Genomic DNA, 19,968 nt, shown 5'->3' with positions numbered 1-19,968 from the left:
CAGTTGAGCCTCCGGGCGACAGGACCATGACAAGGTACACTCCCCCAAGCACATGTGTCTTAAACAAGTGCCAGCTGTTGCCATTGACCCGAGGGGACCAGTAGGAGCCATAGAGAACCAGTGGAGGTGAAGGGAGGCTGAGGCCAAGGGCAGAGGATGATGATTCACAAACTGTCCAGGGCCATGTGTCTTTGAGGGAATGAGAAGGTGGTGGTGTCAGAAGCTGCTGTGAGTCTCCTCAGGGGCTGCCAAGGCAAAGCTGTCACATCTGCTTCCTTGGTCACTAGATCTTTAGCAGACAGGGCTGCCCTTCTTGAAGGTACCCTCCAGGACAAAGCTATGAGGACAATGTTCACATACCTTGCATTAGACAACCCAGAGCAGGTGTCTACCAGGTTCAGCCTTCTCATTGATATGCCTGGAGCCTGCTCAAGTTCCACGAGAAGCCCTTAGAAGGGGAGGAACTTGCTCAAGGTCACCAAGATCATCAAGGCACAAGGAAGAGCGGGAAAGTCAGAAACAGGGCAGACAGTCTGGGTTCATATCCTTGCTGTGCTACCAACTCGCTCCACCATGTTTGTGACTTGACCTCACTGAACGCAGTATGTCACAGGCTAATGACAGCACTCATGGCAAATGACCGGCATTCATAAAAAGCGCTGACCTTGGTCCTGACAAGTGTCAGTTCCCTGTCCACTGGAAGGGAGGTCTTGGGTCTCACCCCGCCTCGGTTCTCTCATCTCCTCTCAGCTTATAGATGAAGGTTGCTGCTCTTGCCTTGTGTGTTAATTATCTGTTGCTGCATTTTAAAAATGACCCACAACTTAGTAAAACAACCAATCTTTATTATATCACAGCTTCATGAATCAGAAACTCAAAAGCAGCTTGGCTGGGTGGTTCTGGCTCAGGGTCTCCAGTGAGGTTGCGGACAAAATATTGGCCTGGGCTCCGGTCGTCTGGAGGCTTGGCTGGGGCTGGTGGATCTGCTTCCAAGATGGCGCTCTCAGATAGTTCTTGGAAAAGGCCTCGGTTCCTGAAGAGCTATTGGCAGGAGGCTTCAGTTTGTTGGCATGTGGAAGTTTCTCACCATTGGGTTACTTGAGTGTCCTCCCAACATGGCAGCTGGCTTGCGTCACAGTCAGTAATCCAGGTGAGAGAAAGAAGCCACAGTGCCTTCTATGACCTGGCCTTAGAAGTCAACTATGGTAGCCAGGAGTGGTGGTACATGCCTGTAATCCCAGCAGCTCAGGAAGCTGAGGCAGGAGGATTGCAGGTTTGAAGCCAGCCTCAGCAACTTAGCAAGACTGTAAGCAACCTAATGAGACCCTGTCTCAAAATTAAAAATGAAAAGTGTTGCGGAAGTGGCTCAGTGGTTAAGGGCCCTTGGGTGAAATCCCTGGGACCAAAAAAAAAAAAAGTCATCCACAGTGGTTTCCACTCATTCTGCACATTAGAAGGGAAACATTAAGTCCACCCACATTCAAGGGGAGGGGAATTGGGTTCCACCTCTCCAGGAAGGAGTATCAAAGACTTTTGGTACATGTTTCAAAACCACCACTACATGATACCAACTGCCTTTACCCCAAGCCTTTTGATTTTCCTACATAGACCAGAAACAAATGGGTTAGGGACCTTCAGAAAGTGGGGAGTCCCTCAACATTTGGAGTATCTGACTAACATGGAGAAAAATTGTCATATATCTGAGAAGACTTTCAAGGACTCTGATGATCATCAGCAAATATCCCCTGGAGGACAGAAGAGAAATGGCCAGAGCTGGAGGCTCCCGCACATCATTCTACCAAACCTGTTCTGATTCCCCAAGTTGAGCCACGGGGGCTGGGGAAATGGGGTTATCTGAGCAGCCAAGCCCTTCAGACTGATCCAAGTTTCAGGGACCACTGTTACAATGCTGAGTCTGGCTAATCACAGCCCATCCTAGTCACCATTTCCCATGTCCCTTCTTCTTTTGTGATCCGCCTGCAGCACTCATCAGAGGGCAGATTCCTGGGACCCGGCTCTAACATACTGCTTAGAAATTTTCAGGGTAGAAGACAAGTGATTTCCACAATTAACAAGTGCCCCAGGTGAATCATTGCCAGGGACATTTGGGAAATGTTCTAGGGAGAAAAGGACAAGCCAGTTAGCAGCCCGAGCTGCGCCAGGCACTGAGTCTGTAAGATGGGGAGAGCCAGGATCCCCTGGGCTGCCTGAAGTCAAGCCTGGAACAAGGGCCTCTTGGAGTTCCTGGACTAGAGAAGCAAAATCAGAGAGAATTTAACAACTGGAATTTTAATCCCGGTACAATCCCACAGGGGAACTGTACTGGATTGTAGGCCCAGTGAAGTCCCTTGGGGAAAGAGACTGTAGTGCAGGCAGATGAAGCAGGCAGGCGCATCTTTCCCTTGAGTGCTGAGACACGTCTGAGGAGTCAGTATCGTGGGGCCCTTGGAGCCCCAGGGGCTGCCCACGCACTCGGCAGCTTCGGCAGGGGGTGGTGTCAGCTGGGCTTGGCAGCTCCCCCAGCACCAACCCAAGACAGCTCTGAACAGAAATAAAATCTGTCTTCCCTCTCCACAGGATGGGCTCTCCTGCCCCCCTGTGAGTCAGCCCCACACGTGCAGACCCAGAATATGCTGGGCGGACAGATGGAGGGGACGGGGGAGGGGACCTCAAACCAGGCTGGGGGCAAACCTGCAAATCCAAGGATTTTGTGCGCAGAGAGACTTAGGCTCAAACCCCGCCTCCACCAGCTCCTGGCTCCGCGACCTTGGGCCTCCGGTCAAACAGGTCCACCTCTGAGGCTGTTAGGAAGAGAGGTGGCAGGGCCCAGTGGCCAACAGCTCAGCTCTGGAGCCAGATTTCCTGAGTTGAATCCTGGCTATTTACTACTGTGTAACCTCATGTAGGTCACTGACACCCTAAAGTCTCAGTCCCCCCACTTGCACAATGGGGGTAATGAGAGCTCCAGACCAGAGGCTTGCTGGGAGGATTCCAGAGGATGATCCATAGGAAGCCCTTGAACTCTGCCAGGCTCACGGTAAACGTTTACCCAAGGGCTCCCTTTATGAAGGACAGCCCAGGGGTCCCTGGGGACTGCTCTTTGTCACCCTAGGGCATTCCACTGGCCCCTGGGAGTCAGCGCACCTGGTGCTGTGTGGAACTGGGCGGAAGGTGGGAGAGCACCGGCCCCCACCAAACCTCAGGGACAACCACTGTGCTAGGCTCTTGTGTGCCAAGTCCTCCTCCTGCTCCTGCTTTGTGTCCTCTCCATGCCCCATCACTTCCACGAGGTCATCTCGTCTATTGCCCTATTCCTACCAGAGATCAAATGGTGGGACTTAACTGAGGTCCTCCCTCATTGGGAAGCTCCATCAAGTTCCAGGAAAGCACCAGGGGATCAGGAGATAGGACAAAAAGGCCGAAGCCCAGGGCTCAGGGCACAGGACTTGCCCCCCTGGAGAAGCAGGTGTGGTAGCAAGCCAGGTGATAAGCTGGTTCTATCCTGCCAGTGGCCACAGCGCCCAGAGCACTTCTTCTCAGTGCTGGCTGTACCTCGGAGTCACGGGGAGCTCTAGAAGTGCCCATTCGTGGGTTCTACCCCGGGGTCCAGGCAACTGCCCTGGGATGCAGTCAGGTACCCAGAGCTTTTCAAGCTTCCCAGTGATGCTTATGTGCAGCCATGGCTGAGAGACAGGGCCTCTGGAACAGTAGCTCTTGAACTTCTGTATGCATAAGAACCAACTAGAGGGCTGGTCAAAGCCCAGATTACTGGGTCCCTCCCACATCCTCTAACTCAGTAGGTCTGGGGACTGCACAAAAGTTACCTTTCTAACACGTTTCCACAGGATGCTGCTGGAACTCCAGGACCACACTCGGAGAACCACCTCTGCAGGGTAGGGGTGGACAAAATTACCAGCCCTTGGGCCCAATCCAGCCTGGGTTTGTAAATAGAGTTCAATTGCCACCCAGCCACACCCACTTATTGCATAATGTCTAAGACTGCTGTCATCATAGAGCAAGAGTCGAGAAGGAAGGACAAGAGACCCCATGCCTTACATACCCTAAAATTCTCACTACCTGGATCTTCATAGAAAAAAAAATTGCTGGCCCCAGCTCTAGGGACTGTGAAGATACAGATAGCAGGAGCCTCGGTCCCTGAGTGGCTGCCTGGGGCAGAGTTTTACTACTGACCTTGGATGTGATCAAGAAAGAGGTACCCATCATCATCTTTAAATCGCTGTATTTTTAAGGCCTCTTTACTACAATAGCTCAGTTCTGCTACATTCCAAATTCTTATTCCTGCACAGCCTAGCTGTCCTCATAACTTCTTGAGCCTTAGTGTCCTCATCTGTAAAATATGAATAATATTGCTAGGCACGGTGGTCTATGCCTATAATCCCAGCTGGAGGCTGAAGCAGGAGGATTGCAAGTTCAAAGCCAGCCTCAGCAACTCAGCGAGGCCCTAAGCAACTCAGTGAGACCCTGTCTCTAAATAAAATTAAAATAGGGTTGGGGGTGTGTCTCAATGGTTAAGCACCTCTGGTTCCAATCTAAAAGAAGAAGAAGGAGGAGGAGGATTAGAAGAAGAAGAATATCAACCTTTTGAGTTATTAAAAGGATTAAATAGAATGCTGTATAAAGCCCTGGCTTGACAGATCTTAGATCCCTTACCATTGCCTCTTTGTGTGCCCATGGCTTAAGGAAGAAAATCACCCCACCCCATCACTTGGAGAAAGCAGGTCACAATCAGACACAGCAGAGAAAGTTGCTAAAACCTCTCCATGCTTAAACCAAAACACACTCCCTCGCCACCCCCACCCCTGCTGCAAATGCATCTTTTGGTTTGCTTGGATTCTGCACAGCTGTTCACTGGCAGAAGCATCCTGGTTTCAATGAGCCAATCTTGGAGCTGCTTTAAAATAAACCTCTCCAGGTGGGGAACCCTCTGACTGGGCTGGAGGGTGGGGAAACCAGCCTAAGTGCCGCCCACAGCTGGGGGTGCTGCTGGAGAGCACTTCATTCCGAAGTCAGTCATTATGCCGCCTCTCCCGGGCTCCACTTAGTGCCAGCTGTGGAACGGGGCTGCCTCTCCCCCCTGCTGGTGGAGAGTGGGTCACTTGGTTCATAAGTATGTCTTCCTCATTTGCTGAATGTCAAATACCATGATAAGGAGCTGGGGAGGAAGGGCCATGTGGGAAACAGACCAGAAATGCCCCTTCCAGCAGCACCTTGCAGGACCTAGCTAAAAAAAAAGCAACTAGTCTAAAGGCTCAGGGAAGCCAGGGACCCTCCTGGGCCCCAGAATATGGGTTCTCAAAGTCAAGTACATCCTGTCTGGCCCATGTTTCCATCACCTTGAACTTGAACTTTATGAAGAGGACAAGAATTGATATTTCAAATAACTGAATCCTTCTAGGCTCAGAATAAGAGCTCTGAGATGAAACTGTGTGGGAAATAGGCTGATCATTTTTATTGGTTAATAGCTACATAGCATCCACTGTATGCTGAACACTCTACTGAGGTCTTATTTAATCATCACCATTTATGGGGTATTTTACAAATGAGTAAACTAAGGTCCAGCAAGGTTAGGTAACTTACCTGATGACACACAGCTAGTAAATTGCAGACCTCGTTTCCAACACTCTACACTGCCTTGAAACTGAGGTGTAATTATCCATGCAGCTAGTAAGAAACCTGCAGTTAGGGATGACTAAGACATACCCTGGTTCTTTCCCTGATTGAATTAGAATCCATTCTTTATTTTGCAGACCTTGGACCTCCTCCAGGGTTCAAAGAGGTCTTCACTGCACAGGATTTGGGATCTGTCATTGTCTCGGCCCTTTATTGCTCTTTGCAGATTATCTCATCCTCGCAGTTGCCTAACGTTCACCTGAGCACCGGCTCTTCAGCAACCACGATCTAAGGAGGCGGGTGTTCCCTGAGAGTCTGCAGGACACCAGTGTCTGATGAATCCCAGTAGCTCCTTCTCAGTTTGCCAGCTCAGCTCCTACCTGGGCATTCTGTGATGGCACTACCCCCACAATGCCCTGTGCCCATCTTCTGTGTTCTCATGGGGTGATCTTGGGAGGGCGCTGATCTGCTTCTTTGGACAGTGAGAACAGCTTCCTGATTGAAATAGATCCTCCACTGAACAAGAATGCGAATGTCTCAACCCTTCCTGAGTAGTCTCATTAATCATGCCCTGGCTTCAACAGCCAGGAGTGTTCATGTTTAACCTTGCTTCTTAGCCACGACCCTGTGGGTGCCATACCTGGGGAGGAGGTGGGGAGGGGCTGGTGACTCAGAAGTCCTCTGGAGCCTTTGTAATTGCCTGAGCATCAACCAGCTGGGAGCCGCCCCAAGAGGCAAAGCAAAGAAAGCGCACTGGAGCTGAGGGCAGTGAAACAGGCCTATAATCCCAGTGGTTCAGGAGGCTGAGGCCGGAGGATCGCCAAGTTCAAGGCCAGCCTCAGCTATTTAGCAGTACACTCAGATACTTAGTGAAACCTCGTCTCAAAAATCAAAAAATAAAAAGGGCTGGGGATGTAGCTCAGTAGTAATTGCCTCTGGGTTCAATTCCCAGAACCAAAAAAAAAAAGCAGCAAGCAAGAAAGAAAGCAGGCAGGACAAGAGGGGAGGACCTATGGAGTACTCCCAAGAACCTCCTCTGAGTCTGGTCCTTGAAGAGTGGGAAAGGAGGGTGGAAGGTGGAGGGTGGAGGGTGGAGGGAGGGAGCCCCCAAATCTCAGCAGTCGCAGCAGCAGCAGGCAGTGTCTTCCACCCCGGGTGCCTGGATTGGTCTGATCGTGCCCCCAACTGTCCCAGAGCACCTACTCTGTCTGCATCCTCTTCCAGGAGAGAAGAGCAACCTGGCTGGGAGTCAGGATGTGCCGAGGTCGCAGGGCAGTCATATGGGGGGACGCTGCAGGAAGAGGTTGAGTTGCAAACAAAAAATGGCATCTCTGGGGCCAAGAGGAAGGCGAGCATGCCCTGGGCAGAGGAGAAAACAGGGGTTCATTCACCCATTTACTCACTCAAGAAGTATTTCTTGGTCTCCTACTAGGGTCAGGCACTGCTGCGAGCCCTGGGACACAAGGATGAGCAGAAAGTGACCTCCCTCCTGAAGGAGGCTGGGTGCAGGGTGAGGCAGGGATCAGAGCCAGGCGGCCACCGCAGGAGCCGCCCCCACACTCTGACTCCAGGGTGAGAGCCCCATGCTGCACCCTGAGGCACCCTGCTCGCCCCTCCATGCCCGCCCCCTGCTCCTGAGGGGATGACAGAGTGGAGCCAAGGCCTGAAGGTGGGAAGACACAGGGCGGTTGGTCTCGAGCCTCTGCCAGGCTCCACGATGCATATTCTTCAGAATGTGGTGCGACCTCCGTGCCTCCATCCTCCCCCCTGGAACCCCCTGCTCCACACACCCCTCCACCCGCTGGGCACACTCCTGCCCACCCCTCCACACACAGAAGCACCCCTGCTCTCTGCACCCTCCACCACCAGAACTAGAACTGGCAGCCTTGATGCCCAGGACAAGGACAATAAAGGTGTCCTCAAAACGCCTCAGAGGTGCCTGTTGTGGCTGTGAGGGGAGGGAGAACAGCGGGGTATTATTCAGTCTGTCACCTGGGGCGTCCTATTTTATATCAGCGTTGCTCCTATCAGATGTCTGCTGCACTGAAGGCCGTGTCCTGTTGTCCTGTGAAGGGGACATTTTTCATGACATGGTCCGAAAGCATCTTTTCAAATGTCAGAACCTTTTATATTTGGCTGGTCTGGAGCAAAACCCCAGTTGTCTGAGTTCCTGCCCCCAGGAGACAAAAGTCCCCTCTGTGTGCTCCTGAAGTCCCCTGTGTGTGCCGCTGTTGGCATAAGCACCTCATGGTAGTCCGAGCCTCCCTCCCCTCCCACCCAGGCAGCCAACATCACACAGACAGGGGTGTCCCTGTGCATCTCCGGAGTTCTGGGACATGTTGAGGCACAGAGTCGTATCAGTGGCTGAGCTATCAGGTTGTGTTGGGGGTCAGAGGGGGCTCACAGAGCTCGGAACAAGAGGTGACCAAGATGTGAGCAGGTGCCACTCAGGGAAGAGAGGACCAGAGGCCCTGCGTGAGTCAGCCAGGGAGAGAGGGGGAGACGAAGGACAGGCCCCCGGTTCAGAGCAAAGTCATGTGCCTCTGGGAGGTGGACATGGTGAGGAGGCCCTGTCACACCTAGGACGCTGGCTCCAGAGACGGGCCCCGTCTGAGAGATGAGAATCTCCGCGCAGCGGGCCAACAGATGCCTGGTGGAGGAGAGAAATTACAACCGCTTGTTGTGAGTTCTCCCACGCAACTAAAAACAGCCCGTCAATCCCACGCACTCTGTATCCAGATGGAGCTGCAGCCTCTCCACCCCAAGGGGGCCTCAGGGTGGATGGGACACTACAGTGGGGACAGGACCCTTAGAGGAGCACCAACCCTGAAGCTCAGAAGCTGGGGTGGCATGCCCAGGCTGGGTTACAGACTGGAGGAAAGACACACAGCAGCTCTCTGGGCCATCCCTGTGACACCCAGACCCCAGGATGGATGCTGTTCTGTTCCACTCATCTCGAAGGTGTCAGGCAGGCCTGGGCAGGGGGGACACACGGGCACCAGCTGAGAGCCAATTCTTCCCCAGGGGAGTCCCCAGGAAAAGTTCTCCAAACCCTGAGATAGGAAATAGGTTAGGAGCACAGGTTGAGGGGCCCACGTGAGGCGAGTCTCTTGGGGGGCACAATGTGACCATGAGGGTGCTGGGTCACCCAGTCTCCTGGAGCCTAGTGGGGTGCACGCCAAACCAAGCACATCCAGGCTCCATCCACGCCCGCTAGCTTGTCCCCTCCTCCTCACCCATATTCTTGGCTGTGGGTGGGTGGCTCGGGGCTTGGACATCTTGGGCCCAGCTTGGGCAGTGAGCAAGGGACAGGGATCAGATGTGGAAGGATGTGACAGTGATGGACAGGGGAGCCCTCCTCTCTCAGCCCAGAGCCAGGCACCTCTCCTCCCAGAGGAGACAGCCTTCGGGGTGTAGCTGCAGGCTCCCAGGTCCCTGGGAGGTTCTGCTCTCAAGGCCCAGCCTGGCCTGACTTCTCATTTCCCATGGCAGCACATGGACGCCCTTGACCTTCCTGCCATGGGTCTTACCTGCCTCACCGCTTTTGTGTTTTAGTTTAGTTTAATTTTTTTTCATACCTATTTTTAGTTGTTGATGGACTTTTATTTTATTAATTTATTTATATGCAGTGCTGAGGATAAAACCCAGTGCCTCACACATGCTAGGCAAATGCTCTATCACTGAGCCCCAGCCCCAGCCCCCCATCTCTTGTTTTGACGCTTATTAGAAATCCCTCTTTGGGGCTGGGGTTGTGGCTCAGTGGTAGAGCACTTGCCTAGCACGTGCGAGGCCCATCCTCAGCACCCCATGAAAATAAAGAAATAAAATAAAGGTATTAACTACAACTAAAATATAAATTAAAAAAAAAAAAAGAAAAGAAAACAGAAATCCCTCTTTTTCAGGTGCTGGGCACAGTGGCTCACACCTTTAATCCTGGTGGCTCAGGAGGCTGAGGCAGGAGGATTGCAAGTTCAAAGGCAGCCTCAGCAACTTAGGGAGACCCTGTCTCAAAATAAAAACTAAAAAGCACTGGGGATGTGGCTCAGTGGTCAAGCACCCCTGGACTCAATCCGCAGAACCAAAAGAAAAAAAAATCCCTCCCTTTTCATCCTGACTGGCTGTGTCCCTGCAGGTTGCTAGGAACCCCAGAGGCTACCAACGTGAAGGGCCTGCCCTTCCACTGAGGCCACTGGGCCAAGCCTGCAGGACCTGGTGACACCCAGCTCAGCTCAGAAGGTGGGAGAGAGGGGTCCCAGGGCAGAGTCGGGAAGTGGGCAGGGCTGGTGGTGTGTGTGTGGGTCAGTGCCGGGTCATAGCTCAACCAGTCCCTTGGAGGGACCTTCCGTTCCCCATCCCCTATGCCTGGAATCTCCTCTGTCTTCCAGCTGGCTTCCGGCCCCTCGTGTTGCCAAACACACCACCCAGAACATTCTAGAGGCAAGAAATGGAGCTGATACCAAGATGAAATAAAAGATGCTGTACCGACAATAGCTACTGTTTATTAGCCCCAGATCTGTGCCAGGAGTGACGCTAAACATTTTATGTGCGGAAACTCTTTCCAATCCTACAACATTCTTGTAAGGCAGGATTTTTATCATCTACAGAGAGACAGAATCCGAGAGGGGTTAGGTAAGTGCCCTCAGTCACACAGCTAGTAGAGAGGAGCTGTGCTTCTCTCTAATGCCTGCATTTACGGCTGCCCTCCATGCTGCCTCCCAAACTGGGTGAGACCCAGCTCAGAAAACCTCAGGTCCCCAGAGAGCCCTCACTTCGGGGTGCCCTCAGCACCACACCCACAACTGGCCCAGAGATCAGCCTCAGTTATAAGTGGGGAAATCCACCTGCCAGGAGAGTGCAGCTCCACAGAGATGAGAGCCCGGAGGGGCTGCCTGGTTCCTCATGTTAGCCTGCCCTTGAACTTGGATAACTTGCTCACTGTCCCTGGGCTTTGGTTTCCTGGAATGTAAAACGATGCAAAGGGAAAAAGGTTGTGGGAAAAGGAAGACTTGGAGTGGTGCAGCCATTTCCTCCACCGAGCTTCCTGCAGTGCTGGGCTGGGACTGAGGTTCCCAGCCTCAGTGGTCAGTGGTCACTGGATGTCACAGTGAGGCAGGCCCAGGGAAGAATTCTCAATTTTTGGTGGAAAACAGGTGGCAGTTGCTAGTTATGATGACTTTGTACTTTAGGTCTGGATGTGCTGCTCTTTTCATTCTAGAAAGACTTAAGAGATAAGGTAGTTATAGTTGGACACAGGAGGCAGAGGCAGGAGGATTGCAAGTTTGAGGCCAGCCTCAGCACCTGAGTTCAAAAATCCAATTTTTGAGCCCACATAGCATACTAGATATATTTGTGAATAAACTAACAACATGGGGGGAAATGTGGATGTTGGGTTGGAGCACAGGTTCCCAGCCCACAGTGAACATTTCAACCACCCCATGCTCAGATCCCACCCCCCAGAAAGTCTGATGCAAATGGTCTGGGTGGGGCTCAGACTTGGGTGTTGTTTGAAAGCTTCCCAGGTGATTTTAATCTGCAGCCAGGATTGACAAACCCTGGTCTCTGGGGCCCTGTCCATAGCTGTGCTTCTCAGCATCTACCCCACCTGGCAGGTTTCTACAAATAAGGTTTTATTAGAACTCAGCCATGCCTGTGTAGTAAGGTACATAGTGTCTGTGACTGCTTTCAGGTCCCCGAGGCAGAGTGGTTACTAGACAGACCACCAGGCCTGCAAGCGTACACTATTTACCCTCTGACCTTCTACCACTGGGTGGATGATGGAATGGGTGGTTGGATGGGCAGGTGGATGGATGGAGAGACAGACAGACAGACCAAAATGAACACAGACTGACCTTAGCTAGGACATCACACCTAGAACCATCCCAGTCATTCACCTGCCACGGAGCAGTCAGAATGCTGAACTGGAGCAGTCCTGGCTCACTCCCTTTGTGAGGCCCAAGACGAAGCAAGGGCTTGGCCTCTGGCTCCCAGCATCCCCCACCTCCACAGCCCTTTCTGCAAAAGCAGAAAATGTAAAGCAATTGCCCTCGGCCCCCTGGAGATCTTTGGAAATGCACCGTGGGATTATTTCTTCACTGTGTGCATGTCTAGAGGTCCAGCTCAGTGGACAGAATTGCTTTTGGAAAAGGAACTGTGCCCAGGAGAGGTTGTCCCTTTCCTCTTGAAGACCTGTGATAATTAGGGCAGGGGAAGTGGACCAAGGGAGGCCAGGCTGGGCCTTGAGAGCAGAACCTCCCAGGCACCTGGGAGCCTGCAGCTACACCCCGAAGGCTGTCTCCTCTGGGAGGAGAGGTGCCTGGCGTGGGCTGGGAGAGGAGGGCTCCCCTGCCCATCACACTGGGGACAGTGAGAAACAGGCAGAAAAGGGCAAAGGGCTTCCCTGTGGTCACTACCCCTCGTGGGGGTGGGGTTGGAGGGGAACTGCCTGGTGCCCGTCCTGGCCCTGCCCGTGCCCTTGACCAGCTGGTGTGGCTCCATCCTTCCGGGTTGAAGGAGAGGATTGGGCTAAGGCTCCAGCAGCAGCACATACCCAGACCTTCAGCAGCACCTCATTCACATACCACAAAATCGCCCATTTAAACTGTGTCATTCAGTAGCTTTGAGTATAGACTTGGGTCTCTTTCTTATGCAGGTGGAAGGCGCCTCCCGTTTGTGAGCTAAGGTGTTCCTTGTTATGCCGCTGAGGTTTCCTGGCTATTTGTTACCCAGCATTATTGTGGCAATAAATAACAATTATCTTTTTTGTTTCTAAGTACAAAATTCTTCTGTCTCAGATAAGAGGTCTGGAAGGATAAGCAAACCCAGCGTTGATGCAGGAGCTCAGCAAAATCAAGGACCCAGTCTCTCTATCTCTCTTCTCCATTATCTGTGGCATGTTGTCTTTTCTTTCTTGTGCTTATTCCCTCATGGTTGCAGGATGGCTGCCACAGCTCTGATCATCACACTCTCACCCAGCCTCATTCAGGATAGGAAGGCGGGAACAGGACTTCTTGACATATTAGAAAGAAAAATCCTTTCCAGATGTCCTCCCCTTATATCTCACTGGCTAAGATTGGATCACATGCCCACCTCTAAACCATCAATAACAAGAGAAAATGGCATGAACATACTTGGAGTTGCAGGAAGGGCCCTCCTACACTGAGCATGTTCCACCCAAATAAAACTGAAGGAGGAAGGACCATTGGCTTGTGGATGGAAGTGACATCTGCATTTGTTATTATCCCCACTTCACAGATAAGAAAACTGAGGCTGAGAAGTTCTCAAATAGCCTGGGGCCATCCTCCTATGAAGAGCTGGGCAGAGGTCGGATTCAACCCCAGCGCTTAGCAGTCAGCAGACTTAGCAGACTGCTAAGCCTTTGCAGGTTCTTTGGCCAAGTTTACAACCCCAAGTGCCAGGGCAGGGCTCTCCCTGGGTCTCCTCTGGGAGCTCTGTCCTTACCCCATGCCACCAGGCACTCCCTTTACACAGAAAGTGCTGTCACCCATCTCCTGTCCCCTTCTTCCCTTTGGATATTTCCAATGTCTCTGGGGTGACCGTGGTGCCACCATTTATGGCACCATTTATGTGCGTGGGGAGCTCCCCACGCACCCCACGCTGCTCCCCCCGAGAAGCCTGCAGTCAGGGCCTCAGGGTGTGTGCAGTGACTGGAGCGCTGCCCTCTCACCCTGAACCCAGGAGCCCACAGGAGCGGTTTCCAGATGCTGCTGCGAATGCTGGGACCTGACCCGCCCCCACCCCGGCTCCTCTCCAGGAGAAACAGCCCCTTTCTGGCTCCTGGAGCGTCCTGGGGAGGCTTTCTGTCCTGGGGATCTGGCTCATTCATGGTGCTGCTGGCGGCCCTCTACCAACTTCAGGCAGGTGAGGACAGCCACGCACAGGTGGCTCCCACTGGACCTCCATTCTCCCCACCCCCTGCTGGGCCTGAGCGTCCACTGAAGTGTCACACGGAACTGTCACAGGTTGGTGAACAGCGTCTACTCCTTCATGGATGCTTCCTCTAGTGGAACACACTCCCCAGAGGTTTTTGGTAGCCACCTGAACCTTCTGCACCTGCCTGGGCCCCCTCCCCGGGCTGGAGAAACCCCTTCTAGACAGGACAGTCCACCGAAACAGCAGCCAACCTGCCCCACACCTGTCCCCAAGGAAGCACAGTGTCCTGAGCCCTGAGATTCAGAAGCTCAGGGGAAAACTCAAGGCTGAGGTCATGCAGGCTGGACACGGAGAAGATGCAAAGGCCAAAGAATATAGAATACACGGAATATAAGAGAAAACCAGGGGATAAAAAACCATCTAGGTGGTTATTCTCAGGGATTGAACTCAGGGGCGCTTAACCACTGAGCCACACCCCCAGCTCTTTGTATGTTTTATTTAGAGACAGGGTCTCACTGAGTTGCTTAGGGCCTCGCTAAGTTGCTGAGGCTGGCTTTGAACTTGTGATCCTCCTGCCTCAGCCTCCTGAGCCCTTGGGATTGCAGGTGTGACCACCACGCCCCTCTTTTTCTTTTTTCCTTGGCAGTGCTGGGGATGACCAGGGCCTTGACCTTGCCAAGCAAGCACTCTACCACGGGGCCATGCCCTCATCCCTCCAACTCCTTTTAAGCAGCAGAATTTGACTTCCAAATGAGCTATCTGCGTAGAATCCCAAGATAAAATACAAATACAAGTGAGGGCACTCTAAGCAGGGGTGGTGGGCTCCAGGTGACCTTGGCCTTCTGCAGAGTCCCAGGGTTCTGTGGAGCAGCTTAAAAAGCACCGCTGTCAGGGGTCTTTCGTCTGACCGTTGGAGAAATGGAGGTCCGGATATAAACCAAGTGATTTATTGTGCAAAAAGCAGCCAAGCTGAGACGCTGGAAACTTTGCCAAAACCAGAAGCCAAGAGTTGGCAAAGGTCTCCAAAGCTAGAGTTTGGAGGGAAGGAGTCGGGAGGGAGCGGGACGGAGGTGCCAACCCTGAAGCAGAGACTGCAACCTTGGACAGAGCTCAGTGGAAGACCTGGGGCCAGATGAAAGGCCCTCCGCCCCAGGAGAGACCCAGCTTCTTGTTTTGCTCCTACACTGGGCCCCGGGGAGGGATTTCCAGGGCAATCCTTTACCTCGGTCAACTCCTGTCAGCCATTTAACACACTGAATAAAATATCAATCCCCCACTGAGAGCAGCTCCAAGCAGAAAGTCGATTAAAGCTGATGCAAGGCTAAAAAGGGGCCTTATTTCTTGTGACACTGTTGGCCCCAGCAAAAGCCCTGACTTGTTTGCAGAGGCCAAACAGATGGTGGACACTCACTTTCTGGATGGAGCAGGACAGATGCGCTGAGGGTCTGAGAACCCAGGCAGGAAAGGAATCCCTGCCCTTTGCCCTCCACATCCTTCCCAGCCTAATGAGATCCAAGACCCAAGGAGTAGAAGTGAGGAAGGAAAGAGAAAAGCAGGGGCGGCCTCTGGGGGCAAAATACTGGATATACAAAACCATATAGTGGAATAGTATGCAACCACAAAAAGGAAAGGTCTGCTGAATGATTTGCTGCAACATAGGTCAAGTAAATAAGATCAGGAGCAAAAAGACAAGCATTGTGTGATTCCATCCACATGACAAGGCAGGCAAATTTGTAGGCACGAAGTAACAAAGTAGATTGATGATTTCCAGGGGCTAAGAGATGAGGGGAATGAGGACATTTTAAGTAGTGGGTAGTTCCAGTTGGAGTAATGAAGATAGTTTAGAAATAGTGATGATTTCTATAGTGACAAGAATGGGACTATAGGGCTGGGGCTATAGCTCAGTTGGTAGAGTGCTTGCCTCGCATGCACGAGGCCCTGGATTCAGTCCCCAGCACCACACACACACACACACACACACACACACACACACAAATGTTATTGATGCCTATGAATTTGCCTTAGCCTCTTGACCCAAGGGAACACCAGGTGGCCTGGGTTAATGGGGTAAATGACAGCCTAGACACAGAACAGAGTGGATGTGAGTCCTGGGGAATGTGTGGATCCACCCAGTTGATCAGCTGCCCGACTCCACCCAATGTCACGTGGGTAATAGCTGGACCCAGTGGAATGCTCAGGGCCCTTTTCTATAGTCTAGAAAAATAAGTCCCTCCCCACTAAGGGTTTTAGGTTCTACTCCTCTAGAAAATGAGGGTCTCCAAGATCCCCTCCAGCTCTATGTTCTAAAATGTTTAGGAGGGATGGTGGTTGAGGGGGGCGGGACACAGAGAGTCTTGAGTATGAAGTGGGGAGGGGAAGAATTAACTGGAACTGAAGGAAACCAGGGGACCCATGGATTGTGCAGGTCTCTTCCATGAGCACAATTCAAGGATTCCATAAGGGACCAGACAGCTGCGTGGGAACCGGGACTCGCGAACGTTTTAGCAATGGTTGGTATCGTGATTGGCAGCCTGGATTTACACACACTCTGCTTACTTAATCACCAGTAACCACAGATCTTCAAAGCGCCGGGTCGTCAACTCTGGAACTGCAGAGTCATTGAAGCTGAAGGCCGCTGGACCATCTAAAGCGAATCCCTCCAAGCCCAAAGTCTTGCTGAGCTGGCACAAGGGGCCACACCCGAGCCATGCCTCCACCTATGCTGTCCTGACTGCTTTCCGTGACCTTCTAGATCTTTCTAGAAGTCAAATCCCACTTTAAGATCCAATTCACAGATGCACTGTGTGGACATGACTTCCTCTGGCTCGATAATGATAATCATTTAATATCATATTGCACTAACAGGAAACTGAGGTTCTCAGGAGTCACACAGCCTGGACCCAACTTAGGGTCTGGACTAAAGGCCCATGCCACCCACCTCCTGGGTGGCATCCAGCTTCCAGACTGAGCTAAGCCAGCCGATATTTTCTCTTCTCTTTCGTCCATCTACATTTATAGCACGTATCGTTACATATTGTCATTGGTCTGCTCCACCAGGCCCCTAGACGGTGACACAGGCAGACAGGAACCATGTGATCTTCCTCTCATTCCCACACCCAGCACAGCGCCCGACTCACTGTGGGTGCCGACTGCGGCTCTCATACAAGGCCTTGCCAGGGAGTGTGGCTTCCACGGGGGCAAACACCCTGAAGGAAGGTGCATCCCGAGATTCCAGTGCCTACCCTCCTTTGGGCACCCCGCCTCGTCCACTCTAAAGTTGGGAGTGTCCTGTGCCCCCACCCTCCCTGAGGCCCTGCGGGGATCACATGTGGCCCAGCCTCTTCCTACCTCCAGCAAGGTCTAGACTGAGGGTTGCAGTTCTGGGTCCTGAACCCACTGGAGAAGCAGGTGAAAGGTCAGGCCTCTCTTTTCAGAAAAAAAATTTGAAGCCCAGCCACATGGAATTTTTTTACACCCCAAAAATTCTGCATACAATACCAATGGGTTTCCGAGTTCATGAATGAAGCCCCTAAAGACATTGGACCCCCAGTTAGAGGAAAGCCTAGGAAGTTTAGGAAACCATGTACATAAATAGTGGAGATATTTAGGTTTTCTGGGTGGAAAAGGGGGTCACGGTGGGCCCTGGAGGGGGGCCCAAACACCCCTTCCCAAACCTTGCCGGGCCATCCCTGTGTCTCCCCACCTCCTCCTCGGCCCCCTTCTCTGGCTGAGCTAGCCTCTGCCCACCCCCACCCTCACCCCAACACTGCTCTGCCACGGAGTCTGTCTGGTGCCAGTTGTTTTGCATTTGCTTCAGCTTTTGAAAGTGCGTTTTCAGGTCTGTGTTCAGTACCATGCGTCTCCATGTGAAAATTTTCAGGCACGTCCGTCACCTTAAGGTTGGCTGTTTCTATTTTTGGCCCTCGGCCTTCTCAGGCCCTTGCCCAGTGCAAACGATGGGAGAACCTCATGAACCACAGAGCAAATCCAGGGCTTCCAAGAGCCCCGACCTGCCTAATTATCTCCACCTCATGTCCCAGCTGGGGAGCCCCGGCCAGCGCCCGTGCAGCTGGACAGAAGACAGCTGTGAGATGTCCGGTTCCCTTCCCTGTCCCCAGGCCCAGGCTGCCTCTGCCCTCAGAAACAGAAATAGCCCTTCACAAGGGGCAATTTTCTCAGTTTTACAGATGAGGAAAAGAGGTTCAGACAGATGAAGGGCTCCTACCCACAAGGTCACCCTGCAAGTCCACAACAGACCTGGTCACATAAGCAGACCAGGAAGGCAGAGAATTATCAAGCCTGTCAATTTCTGCTGCTTAATAATCCTAAGAGAAGGGAAAACACTTGGAAGCTGTGTGTGGAACCTAGGATTGATCTGGAGTTCTCCAGACATTGGAGTTCCATCAGCTTTAAAAGGGCCAGTGTCGGGGACAACTGTGGGCACAGGGTTGGCAGCTGGGCTCCAGACCAGGAATCCAAGAGCAAAGCTGCCAACTCTGCGTGGTGACATTTGACTCCAGCCCCGCAAGAGGGATGATGTGTCTGACAGAGGAACGCAGGAAACAGCTGAGCCCGCTCTTCCAATGCAGGCTGCCGAGGTGTCTGGGCTCTCTGCGGGGATATCTCCTTTTAGAAGCCAGAAGGAGCAGCATGGATCTCTGCTCTGCACCCAGGGGTCTGACGTCCACAGAGGACCACCTGAGTCCTCAGATTGCACGTGGTCCTGCTCGCCCATCTGGCTTTCTGCACCCATGTCCCTCCTCTGCCACCTTGTACCCATTTCTGCTGGGGATATAGCTCAAATGATAAGAGTGCTTGCATAGACTTGAAGCTCCCTGAGTCAGGACCGGATGTTCCCATGCCTGTGCCCAATGCAGTCCTGCAACAGAAGCAGGTAAGGGAGGGGCCCAGCCCAGTACCTTGCACATGGTGGACATTCATCAAATTGCTTTTAAAGATGGGGGGTGGGGGTGGAAACTTACTTAAGAGGGTGATCTAGAAGCTGGAAGAACAAGTCTGTCAGGGGAAGATGCCTGAGAGTCTACTGGCTCCCGACGAGTCATGGGCCGAGGAGAATTTATTGGGAAGCTGGTAAGTTTGTGCTTGATGTCCTCTGCTTGCCAGGGCCCCTCCCTGTGTCCATAATTTTGTGTTACTCTTCTTATGGCAGACACTCAAAATAGTGTCCACAGCAGGCTTCACAAAACCCAGATCCACCCCTGGTCCCAACACTCCAGCTTTGCAACCTCGGAGCCCCTCAAGCAGATAGAGCCATCCAATCCCAGAAACAGTTCTCAGCGACCTGCCAAGATAGATGTCACCTCTCATCAATTGCCCATTCTAACAATTGAATCCCTAAAGTCCAGAAACCTCTCTTTATTCTGCCTGCTGTCTCTGACTCCAATTGAACATCCTTTCCTTTTGTTCAGGCTTTGTGTGTGGGCTTAGAGATTCTATCTCCCCTTCCCCTAAGATGTTGATGTGTCCTTCCAAAGACCTGGCAGACAGACAACAGAGTCAGTGTAACGTGTTTACCACACTGTTCTCCAGAGCACATAAAGAAGCACATTTCCATTCTCCCTTGCAGGAAATTTAAGATCATGTGACAGTCCTGGCCAATGGGATGTGGTGGAAGTGATATAAAGCACTTCTGTCTTGGCCCTTTAAAGTAAGTGCATGACTTTTCAGTTCTCTGAGCTTTTCTGCAGAATTTTGGAAAGGCATGTGTACCAGAGAGTCCAGATCTATAGGCAAATAAAGCCTGGGTCCCTGGTTCATCCCTTGGAGGGAACTACCAAGCAGCAATAGGATGGTAAAATTAGGAAGGAATAAACCTTTGTTGTATTAACTGAGTGAAATTCCAGTGTTCATTTGTTACTGCAGCATAGCCCAACCCATCCTGACTGATGTAGCCTTAGTCTCTCTCCGCCCACCTCTACTCCACCCTCAAGTTTTCCTGTTCTGTGGGAGCTTAGAAGTTTACACTAACACGAAACAGGACCATGGAGGATGTACCAGGACAGAGCCCCTTTAAAGAATCTGAACTCAACAAATAATCAAACACCCCTGATCTTCCCCATCCCCACCAACACATTCCAACTACCCCTGGATCAAAGAACCATCCCTTTGATCACATCGGTTTCCTTTCTCAGGATTTCCTTCAGTTTCTCACATCATTTTTAAGAATCAGTGACCCAGATTAGAAAGATCACTCTGGTCACCAGACTGTCTACAACATATCCAGCACAGACTATATATAGGCCTCCCCTGTGTCCCCTTATGTCCATGGTGGCAAAAACACAATGTAGCTTTGAAAGACTCTCCTCTTTCAAAACCACACCACAGATGTGGCCTCACTGCAGTAAGAAAGGCTATGATCAAAAAGATAACGAGTGTTGCAGAGGATGGGAGAAAAAGGAATCCTTGCACACTGTTGGTGAGAATATA

The sequence above is a fragment of the Marmota flaviventris genome, chromosome 17 (genome assembly GCF_047511675.1).
Source record: "Marmota flaviventris isolate mMarFla1 chromosome 17, mMarFla1.hap1, whole genome shotgun sequence".
In the NCBI taxonomy this organism is placed as follows: Eukaryota; Metazoa; Chordata; class Mammalia; order Rodentia; family Sciuridae; genus Marmota; species Marmota flaviventris.
Note: the sequence above shows the minus strand (reverse complement) of the source record.